At 41.4% G+C, this 17113-nt stretch overlaps 1 long non-coding RNA gene across 1 annotated transcript in view; it reads left to right on the plus strand.

The window, feature by feature from the left end:
* LOC140106546 (uncharacterized) overlaps positions 1-17113 on the plus strand; it is a 38382-nt gene that overhangs the window by 7379 nt on the left and 13890 nt on the right. The window contains exon 2 of the long non-coding RNA XR_011850804.1: positions 1171-1311. This is a non-coding gene — a long non-coding RNA (uncharacterized lncRNA). The remainder of the gene's footprint in view (positions 1-1170; positions 1312-17113) is intronic.

The raw sequence follows: 17113 nt of genomic DNA on the forward strand, positions 1-17113 counted from the left end.
ACAAAATTTTGCCAGTCAGGGCCACTGAAATTTCTTGTGGTGAAACTGCCTGTAGCCATTGTTACACAGAAAATTGTTTCTTAATTCACTGCCTTCCCCCACAAGTACCTAGAAATTTCTAGATTCCGAACGACCACTGTATACTTAATACTTAGGGTGGGGCTCTAGAAACAATTAGACTGGTCCAGTGTGGGCACCTCAGTCCACACTGAATAGACCAGCGTGTAGACATGATAAATAACACTGTATTGAGTCATTGGGGCACATTTACTTACCCGGTCCCTCGGAGTTCCCGAAAGTGCATTGTCCGTCTGGAGTGCACTGTGCCGCGTTTCACTTAGATTGTGCGCCCAATTTCCTGCATGTGTCGCTTTCCCACTCTGATCCGCTGGAGTTCACCATCTTCCTCCCGGTGCATGTAAGTGCTTGGCTTGCGACACAATTTTGAAGTTAAATCCTGCGGTTTGTCCGAATCCATCGGATCGTCCGATGGCCCGCCCCCCGATTTATGTCACATGAAAGCCAGCATGATTGAGCTAAAATCCGATTGCGTGTGCCAAAAACCCCTTTTAAATCCCTTTCCCAGCGGCGCAAGGGATTGTCCGATGAAAGTGCGGTCCGCAGGGCCCTTAGTAAATGAGCCCCATTATGTCACTTGTAATCTTCCAGTAGATCTCCTCTTTGCAGTGGAGTCAGTGCCGCTGGATGGAGACCTAGCTGCTGTGACTCACTCCTCCTTTGCAACAGTAAACCTCCTGTGATTGCCTGCATTCTATACAAAATAAATAAAAAATGTCCCTCATATATTTGATGTCAATAGTGTTATTTTTTTTTTAAATGTTGTACATGGAAACTAATACCCTTCCATGTCCTATTGGGTTACGCTTCCCAAGGTCAAGAATAACCTTGGGGGTGACGGTTCAGTAAATGTGATGAAAGATAATTTACCAGAAAGTATAGAATCCCTTTAATGCTGACTTCCTCAGACCATGAAGGATCTTCTCTGTCCAGGGCCAATTCTACATAGACTCCACTTTTACTTGCTTATTTCCAAACATCACTAAATGTTTCCAAATGAAAATGCCAGACTTCCTGCCGCTTATCTCCGTAAAAACACAGACTGATGTAATCGTATTTTTTTCCAATTTCCCCACCTTCCATTCTACTTAGATCTATTTTGATACCCTTGAAACATCGTCCTGTCTCTCAGCCCTCGGGATTGAGATACGCAGCTTTGGAATGACATCATGAAGATAGGACCTTCCTCATGTCCGGGAATGTACAGATGTTGTGCGATCACTCTCCTTCACAGTAAGACATTTTATTTCTCTTCGAAAGAGTTTTTTTATTTTAGAATATATTACCATTTGTCTCATCTTTGGCCTTTGTAGCACTATGTTGCCTTAGACATTTTAGCACACTTTAGTATAAACACTGGGGTATAGATGTCTTTAGGAGCGGTTCTTAGTGAAATCTTGGATGCAATTTCTTCTCTAAGTGCACTGTCCAAAGTCTAAAAAAATTGGGTGTAAAAAAATAAAATATATTCAGGCCAAGGAAAACTGAAAATAATAAAATACATACACAAGCCTCTCTGTTGGTTTATGGTATTGGAGGGTATTATTGTATCACAATGTACTATACTAATTTTTTGGTACAACAAGTAGGGCAGTTTTGACAAAATGTATTATACATTGCACAAACCTCTCAATTTTCTGGAGGAATTTCATCTAATTCTGAGCTTATCTCAATGGGGCATATTTACTTACCTGTTCGAGGAGTTTACCCGAAGTGCATTGTCTGATGATCATGCACTCTGCCGCGATTCACTAAGGTCCTGCGCCCGATATCCTGCATGTGTCGCTTCCCCGCTCAGGTCCGACGGAGTTCACCTTCTTCTTCCTGGTGCAAGTACAAGTAAGTGCATTGTCTTGCGACACAATTTGAAAGTTAAATCCCGCGCTCAGTCCGAATCCGTCGGATCGTGTGTGACGGCCCGCCCCCCGATTTCTGTCCCACGAGTGCGCCAAAATTTCCTTCCAAATACCTGTCCCAGCCGTGCAATCCCCAAAAACGTTGGGAAGTCTGACGGAAATGCGATCCTCGGACCCTTAGTAAATAAGCTTCATTGTATTAGGTTCAACAGACAAATATTAGGATAATTTGACATAGTTTTAGAAACTTTTCCCTGATTTTGACCAGTGTTGGAGACCAGAAAACTTTTTCCTAGATGGTGAGGCCTTCTAGCAAAATTCTGAAACTTAGAATAATGATAAAAGTTGATCAATTTGGAGTATTGGAAGTCAACTAAACTTTAGCCAAACTGATGACAAAAAGTTGCATGATGACAAATGCTATTTAAGCAATAAGTGTTGGAAATGAGGCCAGGATACCATCCGTCATCATTCAACTTACTGTGGTCAGTTTGTCTGGAGGCTAAGATGAGTTCCAAAGCAAGCCCCTACTCCATAGTATTACACAGCTGGAAACCTCCTTTAAGATGTTATAGGTCAGGGTAGCCAGGGAAGTTAATTGATGGTTGTTTTTCACATAGTTTATAGTATCTTTCCTTCTTACACACATCTCTGCAGGGAAGATGCAGAGAGAACTGTGCAGCTATGAAGAAGTATAATCAGAGATTGCCGAAGAATTTATACTTAAAGTTAGTTACAATGTTTCAGTCTGTGTAAATAACAGATTCTGCTCTGGTTTTGACTCCCATGACTAGTATTTGACAAATATTTTTGGGACTGAAGACACTGAACGTGCAATCTACTATGTTTTTCAACTTCAGTTTAAGCAAACGTCATCCAGGAAATTATTTTTGAGCATACATTAAATCCTAGAGCCAGCGTATTAGCAAACACAAAACCCAAATCACTAGTGGAAATGGGGATCTTACAGGTGGAATGTTTACCGCTTTTTCTAGCCTAAAAACCGGTCTTGTTACAGGAGTTGCACCTAATCAGATGTAAAGTGGCTCTGTTTGGCCTGTATTAGACTAGGTGCTATGCACTTCCTGCAGGTACCACGTATATGCTGTATTTATTCATCATGGAGCCTGATATTTCCAGTGATCCTTGTTCTCGGAAAGAATCCGAGTGAACCACATTGACCATTATATTTTATTGTCAAGTAAAATAAGTGAGATTCGGCTCCAAGCATGCCTCGTACATCTGCGAGAGCTTTCCATTTTACGAGGTGACACAGAAATGCACTTTCAGTTTTACGAATTTGCAGGTTTTGGATCGAGATAGAGATTAAACAAGAGAGATAATAACTCACTAAGTTGTTGAATTAAGTGTTATAACCCGGAGTAAAATGTATTGTAAACTCAGACCGTGAGTAAACTAGATGGGAAAGAAGGAAATCTACTGTGTCAGCAATACTCTGCACTGCTTTCTAATGTGATGGTTTCCTTTCCCGAACAAGATGTTAAAGGAAACCTACCATGAGGAATCTGCTATATGTGGTTCCAGTATGTTGTTGCCTTGCTTGGGCCAAACCACCTATATTATAATCCACTGCTGGTATCACTGGAGAAGATAATAAAGTTCTACGTCTATTCTCAACAGAGTGTTTTGGATTCTGGCAAATATCTGCCTCGTCCAGCTGATACAGTTTACACACTTGGAGATAATACGTCTTTGAAAGCTCTCTGTCTATCTCCTATCTATCTATCTATCTATCTATCTATCTATCTATCTATCTATCTATCTCCTATCTATCTATCTATCTCCTATCTATCCATCTATCTATCTCCTATCTATCTATCTATCTATCTCATATCTATCTATATTCTATCTATCTATCTATCTATCTCCTATCTATCTAATACCTACCTATCCATCTATCTCCTATCTATCTATCCATCTATCTATCTCCTATCTATCAATCTCCTATCTATCTATCTATCTATCTATCTATCTATCTATCTATCTATCTATCTATCTATCTATCTCCTATCTATCTAATACCTACCTATCTATCTATCTCCTATCTATCTATCCATCTATCTATCTCCTATCTATCGATCTCCTATCTATCTATCCATCTATCTAATATCTATCTATCTAATATCTATCTATCTATCTAATATCTATCTATCTAATATCTATCTATCTATCTAATATCTATCTATCTATCTATCTATCTATCTATCTATCTATCTCATATCTATCTATCTATCTCCTATCTATCTATCTATCTATCTCATATCTATCTATCTCATCTATCTATCTATCTATCTATCTATCTATCTCATATCTATCTATCTATCTATCTATCTATCTCATATCTATCTATATTCTATCTATCTATCTATCTATCTATCTATCTCCTATCTATCTAATACCTACCTATCCATCTATCTCCTATCTATCTATCCATCTATCTATCTCCTATCTATCAATCTCCTATCTATCTATCTATCTATCTCCTATCTATCTAATACCTACCTATCTATCTATCTCCTATCTATCTATCCATCTATCTATCTCCTATCTATCGATCTCCTATCTATCTATCCATCTATCTATCTATCTAATATCTATCTATCTAATATCTATCTATCTATCTATCTCATATCTATCTATCTATCTATCTATCTCATATCTATCTATCTATCTCATATCTATCTCATATCTATCTATCTATCTATCTATCTATCTATCTCATATCTATCTATCTATCTATCTCCTATCTATCTATCTATCTATCTCATATCTATCTATCTCATCTATCTATCTATCTATCTATCTATCTCCTATCTATCTATCTCCTATCTATCTATCTATCTATCTATCTCCTATCTATCTATCCATCTATCTCATATCTATCTATCTCCTATCTATCTATCCATCTATCTCATATCTATCTATCTCCTATCTATCTATCCATCTATCTCATATCTATCTATCTATCTATCTATCTATCTATCTATCTATCTATCTCATATCTATCTATATTCTATCTATCTATCTAATATCTATCTATCTATCTAATATCTATCTATCTATCTAATATCTATCTATCTATCTCCTATCTATATATCTATCTATCTATCTCCTATCTATCTCATATCTATCTATCTCTCTATCTCCTATCTATCTCCTATCTATCTCCAGCTCTCTTTTTTTACTTCTACTTTTCCCAAACCCTCAAGCAGATGATAATGAATACAAATGAGAAGAAACAGCAGCTAGGTATTTGCATGAGAGGTTAAAACCTTACAGCCTCCAATTCCCTTCTCAATCACAATTGTCATTCTTCAGACCGTGTAGTCAGTGTTTCCGTGTCACATCTGGAGACTGCATTTGAAAGCAAAGAGCTAATATTTAGGTATTCCTAACGAAAGAAAAAGCCGTCACTATGACAACGTGGTGAATAGTGTGCGGTTAAAAAATGGTGGGATCCTTGTAAAAAAATAAAAATAAAATAAATAATAATAATACTAAAAAAAAAAACTACTCAAATACAAGCTGTTCACAATTGGATTGTCTCCCGCGGTCTCAGCTGCCATGGAAATGGCTTTAATTTGTGGAAAGGAGACCTAGAGAGACACCTAGTGGATAGGAGTATTAGAAAAGGATGAACAAAGGACAAAACAATAAATGTCTTTGCAAGATTTTGCTGTCGATAAAAAAAATGTATTTTTTTTTTTTAAAGAGTTTCCGGAGTAAAGATATTAAAGAACTATCCACATTCATATCAGATTGGTGGGAAGCAGACAACAGAGAATGGACCAGGAAGCAGACAGCGCCATTCTCTATGTAGTGGTCAAGCCAAGTAATTGCAGCTCAGCTTCCATTCCCATATGTAGTCTGACCACTACAGTGAGAAAGAAGCTGTCTGATTCCTACTAACTAATCAGAGCTAGTGATTAGACAGCTTTTGTCATCTAAGATTATATAATTCCAGGACATTTGACCCCTCAGATGCCATGTTCAGTAGCTACCAGAGCATCTGTGGAGTTAATTGGAGGTGGCCTGAATGCATCGTGTTAAAGGAAATCTACCATCAAAATCAATCATAGTAAACAAGAGCTCTGGGGAGCGCTACCAGAGCCCCTCTATGCTGTAGCTTCATAGGGTGTTACACTTTGCAGGAGGACTTCCCCTTCCCACTGTGTGAGATTACATCGGGGAAAGGGGTGGGGAAGTGCTGACCATGCAAGGGGGAGACAGTGTGAATGTACAGCACAGCGGTGCTCAGGTGATGCCCACTTAGCCCTTCAGCCTCATTAGCATAAAATAAATAAAAATTATTTTAGGTGAAAAGCCATGGATAACAAAGTCACGGTGCCTGGATCTATGAGTTAGCGTTAAGACAGCCAGTCCCACTAAGACCAATGGACCTAGCAAATATTAATCTAATGTGTAAAGCCACCTTAAAGCAAACCTGTCATTGGGAATGTCATTTTTAGCTGGTGACAGGTTCCACTAGCCTATGCTATACTGATTTTAAAAATGCCTTTAGCAGCATTCTGAATAATTTCAGTACTTTATATAAGTTTAATTCATATTCCTTGTATACTTGCCAGCAGTGTGTGGCGAGTCCTGAGGAGGAGCAGCTGCAGCCTGTGTGTGTCTCAGTCTCCTCTCCTCCACACTCATACACCTCCCTCCCAACTTTCTGTCATGTGCATTGAGCAGGCAGGGGAGGGAGGGGGGTGGTGTGGAGGAGAGGAATAATGTAGGAAACGATTGCTTCTGCCCCTCCCTTCTGGGACTCACCGCACACTGCTAGCAGGGAACCAGGTAATATGAATTAAACTTATCTAAAGTACTGAAATGATTCAGAATGCTGACAAAAGCATTTCTTAAATTATCAGCATAGGCTTTTGGAACCTGCAACCAGCTAAAAATGACATTCCTGGTGACAGGTCTGCCCAAGAATATACAGGACTGTATTGCTGAGAGTTAGTTACAGCAGAATTGTCATGCCCACAACTGTGGATTCCTCCTCCCGCCAACTGCCCAAGACTCAAAAGATAGAGCAAGTTCTATTCCTACTGCAAACTAAAGTTCATTGGACTGTTGTTTTCATTGGACTAACATGCTGGCGTGTGCCTCCTGAAACAGGATCTGTTCTTCTTTTTGCTTCTAAAAGCTTAGTTGTTGAGAAAACGGTCTTTTAAAATTATGCAAATGAGCCTCAGGGGCTCCTGGCAACTTCACAGAAGATAACTATTTACGCCTCCAGTCAGGGAGAGGGGAGACTGGCAGAAACGCTGAACGGAGGCATAAATAATTAGCAACCGACGGAGCCAGAAGGGGCTTCTGTGGCGTTGCCAGGAGCCCCTGGGAGTCATTTGCATAATTTTAAAAGAAGGTTTTCTCAAAAACTTAGCTATTAGAAGGAAAAAGAAGAACGGATCCGGTTTCAGGAGGCACAAGCCAGCACAAAGCTCTGCATCCATGTGGTAGATTTCCTTTAAAACATTGTATTTATTTTTGATGTTGTGTTTGTTTCTGCAACAATAAAATCTTATAAAATGCAAATAAGATATAAAAAGTGATGTAGAGTACGATAAAAAAAAAGCTTCTCCAAAGTGAAGAAACATTTCATACTTTAGTGTAAAAAAATAAATGAAACACAGACTATTTCCAGAGTCTTATAAGAGGAAGCACGAGGAGATTCAGCGTCTCAGCACGCCGGCTGGAGGAAGAAGAGAAATCCGGCCGCTCAATCAGGACAAATTCATGGGACGTCTGATGTGAAATTCCAACGCTGGTAAAAAATTTCTTAGCGAAACAGCAGGGACCGAGGGGAAAAAGAAATCCAGTGGGTACTTCGCGGACACTGAGCACATAACAACAGGCCGTCTTACAGGAGGGCTTGAAAATCTCTCTGATGTGACAGAGGGATAATCAGAGGACAAATTTCTTTTCAGCTTGAAAACGATTGCGGTAGAGGAAGAACTATCCGCATGGAATGAAGTTTGAGGACTTTATTAAACTTTGCAGTGTTTCGGCCACATTGACAGCTTTTACTTATTTAGGAAAAGGAGAAGAAATCTCTACAATTGTTAAAGTAATGAAAATGTTCGGCGTGAACATGTTGGAATGAGTTTTTTCTCCCTACTCCAATCGTGTGGATAAACTTTTGACTGGGTCCATACGGCTAAAATTTATAAAAGGGATATTTTTATATAGTATTGACCTTTTTTTTATAAATACTCTACACTATGGGGCACATTTACTTACCCGTCCGAGGAGTTCACCCGAAGTGCATTGTTCCGACGATCCTGCACTGTGCGGGAGTCACTAAGATCATGCGCCCGATATCCTGCATGTGTCGCTTCCCCGCTCAGGTCCCCGGAGTTCACCTTCTTCTTCCTGGTGCATGTAAGTGCATTGTCCGTGTATAATGTGCTGTGCGGGGAGTCACTAAGATCGTGCGCCCGATATCCTGCATGTGTCGCTTCCCCGCTCAGGTCCCTGGAGTTCACCTTCTTCTTCCTGGTGCATGTAAGTGCATTGTCCGTGTATAATGCGCTGTGCGGGGAGTCACTAAGATCGTACGTCTGATATCCTGCATGTGTCACTTCCGCGCTCAGGTCCCCGGAGTTCACCTTCTTCTTCCTGGTGCATGTAAGTGCATTGTCCGTGTATAATGTGCTGGGCGGGGAGTCACTAAGATCCTGCACCTGATATCCTGCATGTGCCGCTTCCCCGCTCAGGTCCCCGGAGTTCACCTTCTTCTTCCTGGTACATGTAAGTGCATTGTCCGTGTATAATGTGCTGTGCGGGGAGTCACTAAGATCATGTGCCCAATATCCTGCATGTGTCGCTTCCCCGCTCAGGTCCGCCAGAGTTCACCTTCTTCTTCCCAGTGCATGTAAGTGCATTGGTTGTGACACAATTTGAATATTAAATTCTGTGCTCAGTCCGAATCAGTCGGAACGTCTGACGTCCCGCCTCCCGATTTCTGACGCATGAAAGGCACAGCAGCTGTGCCAACATCCAATCATGTGCGACACAATCCCCTTCTAAATGCCTGTCACAGCGGTGCAAATCCCGAAAATTTCCAAAATCCGATGAAAGTGCGTTCCGTGGACCCTTAGTAAATAAGCCCCTATATACGGAATAGCAGAGGATAAACCTTGGACTGTTAATTGGTTACAGAAAATGTATATAATGGCTTTTAAAATTGTGACCCAGTACCTGTCTGGCTGTGTCAATGTGTGGCGTTTAAGTAAACACAGTGTAAACGCAATGTTAACGCTATGCAATCAGGTCAAGCTCCTACCAAAATGCTTTGATTCGGTAGTGAAGTACAAACGCTACGGGAGAATGCGGCCTCAAGAGTTTGGTGTATTCTCATAACTGGAAAACCGGTATGGAATATAAGATTCCATTTTAGCCAAAGGGAACTAAGTAAGAAGATTGTATAGGAGCTTTTCCTACCAGATACAACTGTTGTATGTCAATAAGAGATATCACAACTGTCCCCAAAATGTAAGTGTAATGACAGTTGTCCACTGGCCTCTGCCAGAGCTAAAGGGTGATGGATGCTCCCCAGGCGGCACGGCTCTCTTCTTTTCTTCCCCCTTTAAATTTTATCACGGAGATGGACATGTGAACTATGGGCTGATTAATAGGGATGGGTGTAAGCCCCTTCCTGATAAATTTTAAAAAGCCAGCCATCTTCTTGGCAAATTTCCTTTTGCTTGTTCCCCAAAGGAAGCTACCTGCGCAATAAGGACTCCCAGCTCCTATGAGGGATTCATAATAATTTTTCAGCTCGCAAGAAATCTTCCCTTATTGTGGAGTAAGACCTCTATGGACCGGGGGCTGTATGAATTTTATAGCTACTGCAAGTCTGGAATCACTTCCTACATCAGTTCTTACAAAATGGAGGACGTGTCCCTTCTGCTGCTTTTAATCTGCGTTTCAGGACTTTTGGAGGACCTGTGTACATGTGTATTGAGTGTAGGAACAGATGAACAAGGATTAAATTGGTGGAGGTCTTTCTGATTATAACTTTTGGTGGGTGGTTTGGGTAGCCATCATTCCCGTAAAAAGGTTTGGGCCCAGGGCTACCACTCAATCCACCTATATTATAATCCACTACTGCTTAGCACTGGTATCTTCTGGTAAAATCCAGATCCTTGTATAGGGGTTAAGACCAAAAGAGGTCACTTTAACATCAGCTTTAGTAGTGGGCAGAAGCAAACTGTTTAGGTTATGGTCTGGGTTCTTAACCTTCTGCACACATCTTTGGCTCTTGCCAACCAGGACAACACATGGTTGGCCAAACTTTTCTTTTCTGTGCACAGGCTTCAGGAGGTGTAAATCAAATTACCTAGAAGTCTATGGAGGATTAAGGGGGAGAAGTGAGGTCAGTACATCTCTATAATGTTCTTATGGAGCAAATTATTTTGTCTTTGGGGGAGATTTATTAGGACTTGTATGCTAACCACAATGGCTAGTAAACCTCTAGGCAGTGCATTTATTATCCCCTTCATGCCCCCTCCAGGTCATGGTGGTGTTGAGGGGCATAAAGGGAGGCAGCGCTGGGAGCAGAATGGGCTGGCATGGGGCCTTCTTGCCCTGTGCACTCGCTACAGTCCGTGATCTTTCATTAGAGAAGGTGCGCAGGCTTCTGATGTATCCGGCGGGACGGAAATGCGTATGATAAATCTCCTCTTTTGTGCAGTATATGGGAGATAGCATTATAGCCACTATTCTCAGCCCCCCTTCCTTTCCCTTCCCCTCTCTCCCACACCCATCGATGTATCGATGACCCTATGTTGGGGGTTTAAAATTATTCAATAAATACAGTTAAAATAAATACATTTGAGAGGTTGATACATTTTGCACTTAGCACCCACCAAGCTTCCCAGGAGTCCTATAATGTCCTGTTGAATATACGGTGTAGATATGTAGTAGATCTACTAGTGAGTGGTACGATGAGTGCCTCAGTATACAGCAGATTCCTTGATCCTTTACAGGACATCTGTGCTCGCTCATAGAAATGCATTGAACATAAGATGTGCAGCAGGTGTCAGAGAGCGACCAAACAAGCGACTGCAGATTATTTACTAACAAAGTGCAAGAGTGCAATCCGTCATAAAGCCACGTAGCAACCGGCCAAGCATGTGCTGCTGTCCTCACCGCATCAATCAAGGCGAATTGTTCATATGTCACCAAGGGTTACTCACTATTTGCCAGTTGTCAGTAAATTCGACAAACTGATCACACGTTACCTATTCAGGTTCCGGGACCACACTGAATTCCTGTTACTCATCCGGAGACGAAATGGCAGAGTCATGAGCTTTTGTCTAAAATTTTTGGCTCAGAAGAATAACTTTTGGCATATGGGCTACTTCGATTTCCAAAAACTGTTGTATCTAATCAGTGGCCTCAGCAATGTCAGTTATCGCTTGACATTAGCACCCACTGTGGCTACCGATTGGCCGCTGTGGTCCGGTGACAGCCCAACTGGAAGCGTCAATAAACGGACTGGGAGCCACAACGTCAGAAAAGGTCAAGCCTCCGACACACCACAAAAAAAAAAAAATTAACAGTGTTTTCTGCTAAGCCGTAAATCTGGAAGACCTTCCCTTTAGGCACACCTAAAACAGCAAGCCCCAAAAGTGTGAACTGAGCCTAGAGTTTTTGGGAAAAAAACCTCACCTTTATGGCTTTGCAAACATAGTTAAGTGTATACTTTTTTGGGTGTCTAGTGTAGGGTCTAGGATAGAAACCCGCAGACCAGACCCAAGTGAGGCAAGGCAGTTTTTTGTGTCTAAACTGAATGGTCTTCATTAGCGGCTGTAGCAAGAAGCGACTCAGAAATCTAGTATCTTTCTGCTTTTCTATAGCTATAGAACAAACAACAAAGAACAACTAAAAAAACACCCAAAACTTCCTCTATTGCTTCCAGATGACATCACGGCAGCTTCAATAGGCAATATGAAGCAGGTACTTTCTGTAGTGGATAACCAGGAACATATTACTCCATAGTCAAACCTAGTAGATCTGGTATCATGCAGTGCAAATTATTTTTTCTTCTTTAAAGGAAATTTACCATCAACTCCATCATGATAAACCAGGGACACTTACTCAGATCCAGGCACCGTGACTGTGGTAATTAGGAATTTCAGACATTTTTTAGATTTATGCTAATGAGCCAGAAGGGCTATAGGGGGCATTACCAGAGCCCCCTCTTTAGCTTCACATGCTGTTACTCTGCACAGGAGCACTTTCCCTTTCTTCTGCCTTCTGGAGGGAGTTCTCCTGCACAGTGTAACAGTCTGTGAGAGCAGCAGCTTTATTCCATAGTGTTTCTGGACACGGCAGTCATTTAGTTTGGGAAAAGTTACAGCAGTCGGGTCCCCACCGATTATACATTGATAGCACATCTTCATGTTATTTTTACTTGTACCGAAGAATATATGTGTTGTATCTGTGTGAGGCCGATTTGCATTCCCTGCCTTTCATTTATGCAGACCACGTGGCTCATGGGACCCCATTGCCTGCACATAATAGATCTGCTGGTTTCACAGTCCTGTGATCTTTACTTATATGGAATACGCAGACCTTGAAGAATTGATGGTTCAGTTCCCAGAAACAATCTTTTCCTTCTATCTTTAGAAATATACTGGGCATATGTAGAGAAGATGTTAAACCCTTTCTGCTTTACTGGACTACATTGTTTAGTTCTATTATTGAGGCCCAGATGCTACTGTCATGGTGCAGGCACAGCTCCACCTAGCGACACATTTTGAGACTGCAACTGTTAAAATAATTTAGTAAAACATATTGAGAAACATCACAAAAGCGGATTGTATCAGATTATCATGCTGTCTCTATAGGGTATTTCAGCTTTTTATACACACAGGACATTGCTTTGAAATTTTTTTCTCCTGTTAACACGGCAAATGCATCAAAAAACACAAGCTGAAAACATCAAGCCACGGGAGTGGTAATGGTGGCAACATTGGTGGTCACTTTATTCCCCTGCAAGAACAACTCTGTAAAGGCTACATCCATGGACGTAACAAAAGTGTATAGGGCCTTATGCACAAAACCGTGTGATTTAGCCTTGGCCTACTGCCACATACAACCCCATTCATTTCTATTAGGCTCGGTGAAGGTTCAAAAAGATAGGGCAGGTCCTTATCCTGCTCGAGAATTCAATTCCTATGGACACCACCAGTGTGGAGGGCTTAGGAATAGCTGCTAGACATGGGGAGCAGTTTGTAATGAAAGAGGCCATGCAAATATTTATGAAGTTGTGTAGCAGAGCTGTGTGCACTAACCCTTCACTGCAACTTTTTTGCATTATACCTAAACTATGATATCATGTGTACATTATTTTTGCGGTGTGTGATTGTTAGTACTGTGACAGCACCCGGTGCATCCCCCCCCCCCCCCTCCTGCCCGGCGACAGCACCCTGTGCATCAACCCCCACCTTGTCGCGAGGAGACGGCATCCTGTGCGTCACCCCGCCCCACTCCGTCGAAAAACAACATCACGTGTATCACCCCCACCCTGTAGCACAACAATATCACGTGCATCATAACCCCCTGTCCAGCAACAGCACCCTGTGCATCATAACCCCCTGTTTGGTGATGCCATGTGCATCAACCCTCTGCCCCCCACCCGTGGTTACTTGTCACACCCTTGGTTATATTTATGAATTGCTGCCAACCTCAATGTTTCCAGATTTAATAAAGATAAGATCCTTGTCACATGCAGATTTTTGTTGTGGGTTAAGGCTCCATTCACACAACCGTATGAGGTTATGTGAACCGGCTGCACAATGGCCATCCATAGCACCTGTGCAATGAGCGAACTTTGGCTTTGTGCGGCCGAGCCACAAAATACAGCAAATGTCCTAAATTTTGCCGGATTTGCGGCACTGCTGCCCAGCGATCTGGTCCGGGCGATCACACGTTCGTGTGAATGAGGCCCAAGAATAAAAGGGGTGGTGAAGATCAGATTAGCAGGGTTCAGACACAGAATATTGTTTTGGCTTCACAGGCTGTAGCGTCACAATAATTCATCATATGACACTTTCCAGTGTTACCCAACTACAAAGTTTAGTAGTGGAGATGCTGGGTGTTGTATCACCGCGGATCTGAAGTTGATCATCCATAGGATATCAATACAAGAATAACCCATTTCATGGGAGAAGTGCAAGAGCAAGAAGTGCAAAGAGATAAAGGGTTAAAATCTAGTGCGGTAACTTTGTAGACCAATTATTTCTATAAGTTAGCAAACATGAGACAAGACTGATACAAATAGAGAAAATTTTTTTTTTAATTTGTAACCCTTTATATTAAATGAAAAATAAAAAAACATAGAAAACAAAACAGACAAAAAAACAAATATTAAAACCATTACAAAACGTAAAAAACACAGGTTTATACACAAAAAGGTATCGGCTCACAATCACATTCAACAGGTTTATACACAGGTTGTTTTAGCTAAACAATGAGGGGGGGGGGGAAGGATTTCTACAGAGCAAACAAACATGAATACTTTGCTTGTGGTGCAGGATACATCAGATTAATACAAAATTAGCAAAAAACAACCATCTTGTAATGGAAATATAGCTGCAGAATAAAAGGGAGTGTTGGGAAATTGAAATAAAAAAGGAAATTCACATTTATCTTAATTTGTCACATTTTAGAGCACAATATTATCGTGCCTCAGTAGAAGGTGTGTAATGTACCGGTACACTACAAACAATGTGAGGAGCTACAGATTTTTTTTTGTTTTTATCTGGAACTAGAAGCTTTTGCTTTAAGACATTCACAAAATCTGCTCTTCAAACTACGAGAGACGGGTTTTCTTCCACTCTGGTATTAAGGGGTTAGCAGTGCACACACACACCAGTTTTGGGGTCAAAGCTCTACATTACATCGCAGATGCATCAGGGGGGCAACAGAGTCATATTTTGTAAACTTTTTATGCTATATTCAATATAGGAATATTAAAGACTTGTAGTACTTAAACAACCCCACAAATCGTGATATTAGGATCCCGAGAACTTTCAGACCAATGACTGAACACAGGATTTCTGCTCATTGCCCACGTGTATCTTTTATGTAACATCTTTTATGTTCGTTATATTCCATGTATCAGAAATTCTGACTGTTAATATGAATCCATAACGATACTCAGCAGTACAGACCGATCCACCCACAGTATGTTATAGAGCAGGAGGAGCTGAGCAGATCATTGTATACTTTTCTGCAAATCATCCTTTCGAATCTCTGCTCATCTTGTGCTTAGGAGTCCACCATTGGGTGGTCTTTTTTTATAACAGACAGACATCTCTGTTTACCTAGCAGGTCGCCCACTGGGCTGCTAAACACAGAATAAGTAGATATTTAAAGGGGTTGTCCGGAGTTTTAAATAGGGAACAGCGCCACAACTGACGATAGTGTGTGCAGTTGATCTCGATGCAGCAGAGTTGCAATACCAGCACAAGCCATGGTCAGGTGTGGCGCTGGTTTTGGAAGAAAGCACAGCCATATTTTTAAACCTCTGATTTGGTATAAGTATACATTTTTTTCACTAAAGAGTTAATTCAAATATTTTCCCTATAAAAAGGTAAAAATATGCTGTACTTTTGAACAGCAACAAGTTTTTTTTGCTGATCAGGCATATTCAATGTTATAACATTTTCTTTGGTTTCTATGAAATAGTGGCCATGGGACGGTTCACATATCAGTTGCCGTCTGTTTTTAGTCTTCAAAAATCAGCATCTTTGCCTTCGTTTTACCAGTTCTTCTGATCCCATGTTAAAAATGGATGGCAACCAAGATATTGAGTGGCCCATTAAGACAATTGGCACAATATAGTACTGAAGCCCAATCATGTATTCTACAAACAGCACAAACCACCTAGTAAAATTCTTCTCAAAAGTGAAGTTTAGATAGTGTTTCCCTATATGGTAAACTAACCCAACATATAGATCTATACAAGACTCCCTAAATGCTGGTTTCAGACATTACTTGTATTCCCCATTAATTCTGGAATATTGTTACTGAGAACGTCAATGTGTAGGATCAAACCCCATTTATATATTACCCTTCGGAATAACAAAAAGTACAGGTTGTGAATTCAAACGACCATCTGGGGGGGGGTGTTTGGAGGCGGCGTATATATGTCCGCCGTATATACGTCCCCCCCATAGGCTGGCAATGGGCACACAGCGTGGTATGGTGCAGTACACCTGCGGCACTGTACCATTCCCGAGGAAAAGATAGTACAGGTTCTATCCTTCCCAGTATTACAGCGTAGTGCGTAATGCATCTCTATGGAGAGGGGCAGGGGGGAGCAGCACTCACTCCCTCCTCTCCCATACACCCGCCGTGCTACAGTATGGCGTGCACACGTTCATGTGAATTCGCCCTAAAGAAGTTCTAGAATCAATGTTTTACAAGGAATGGAAATCTAAAAGCAGAGAGGATGAGTCCGACTACTATACAGACCCACAACTCCCGGAGGACAAACATGCTGGAGGCCCCAAATATTCCCAGATCTAGTCATGTAATAGCCCACCTATAGAAGTGCTCATTTACCATGAATTGGGTACCAAGGAGCATAGGCACGGGAAGAATCCCTGCCCATCCCAGGAGACCTTATAAACCAGTCTCCATGCACCTGCAGGATTAACTAGTCCGACCCTAGAATCGCTGGACAGACATGTTGAGTTCAGTCCGGTAAATCCCGTAAAGGCATGGAGCAAGTGTGTGAGACCAAATTCGATCAGGGTCATGGGGGCTTTACTTTACTTCGGAATTCAAAAGTTATGCCCCCTGGTCCAACACTGAAATGTATCCAACACCAAATAAATGCGGTGCACATTATCTGCACCAGATACTTTGCACCAATTAAGCAACAATTCCATAGCATTTAGCTTAGAAAAGCTCCCCCACCGAGATCAAGATTCTCATGCATTCGTCCCATTGTCCAGCAGATTATAGGAAGCCAAAAAGAAAATCCCTTGGGAAGAGCAAACCTTAAAAGAAAGATCTTCTCCCTTGTTTGGGAAGGCAAACACCGCTGATATTTACAGTCCACACGCTGTGGACAAAGCCGCTCTGGAATTTATCATGACATGTTTGATCACAAATAGCGGCCTATT

This window comes from Engystomops pustulosus, chromosome 11, assembly GCF_040894005.1.
Source record: "Engystomops pustulosus chromosome 11, aEngPut4.maternal, whole genome shotgun sequence".
Classification (NCBI taxonomy): Eukaryota; Metazoa; Chordata; class Amphibia; order Anura; family Leptodactylidae; genus Engystomops; species Engystomops pustulosus.